We start from the raw sequence: 1029 nt of genomic DNA on the forward strand, positions 1-1029 counted from the left end.
AGAAAATAGTGTTTACTTAGGATCAGAATGTACTTTTGTAATGACTTTTTTTTTTAATCATTATCAGCCTGATTCATGCTATACAGAAATAGGTTTTTTTAGAGTTTTCTAAAGATACTGTCAAGCAAATTACCTAATTTACAGCAAGATGTATTCCTAAAGGCAAAATATAGCTAATCTGATTTATAAAACTTGCATACTCTGTATGATTCTTTAAAATAAGACAGTTACTAAAACGTCAAACAATGTGACAGGACAGGTTTTCAAGCTTCCAAATTGTAAAGAGCCCCAAAAAGCACCTTTGCACACTGAGAGCGCTGCAGGGCAGGTGACTCTCAGTGGCTGAAGCCACCATCTGCACAGGTCTGCCAGAGGGGACTCTCCAAGGGCTCCTCACGCAGCTTCAGGGGAGGTTACTGCATCAGTTCACACTCACCTTCAGCAACAAGTTAAACTGAAGGGGCACGTTCATGATTGGTTCAAGACAAGTTTGCCCTTGCTCTGAAGGTTCATCACACCTTCCTCCCTGCACAGTCTGCGTGCTCTCAGTACCATGTGGCTGTGTAATTACTGTTAACCCTTCCAAGAAAAGGAAAAACTCTATTTTTCAGTTACATCAGTGAATTACGTTGGGTGGTGAATCAGATTAACAGCTGCTAGTTGCAATGCAGGGAGAGGCCAAGGATACCCAGCTGGGATGGCAAGTCTTTGATGACAGTGTAGTCTTAGTTTGGCTTAAGCAAGTCATTAAACCATGCCCGTATCTGACTGGCTTTCCCTGAAACAAGGAGTGAGCGCTCACCTGGCTCCTTCTGCCAGCAGAAGCGGTGGGAACAGTGACACAGGTGTGTCAGTTGGTGTGTATGTTTGCAAAGAAAGTATCTGCTCATGTGTCTAACAGATACTGTAGTCTCAGCAATGAAAGCAAAACCACAGCAAATGGAAAATTATGTAAAAAGCTACATGATTCAGAACCCTTACACAAAAGAGGAGTGACCAGTGGAGGAGCATGAACTTCCAGTGCCTGAG

This window comes from Antrostomus carolinensis, unplaced genomic scaffold, assembly GCF_000700745.2.
Source record: "Antrostomus carolinensis isolate BGI_N321 unplaced genomic scaffold, ASM70074v2 scaffold36001, whole genome shotgun sequence".
NCBI lineage: Eukaryota > Metazoa > Chordata > Aves > Caprimulgiformes > Caprimulgidae > Antrostomus > Antrostomus carolinensis.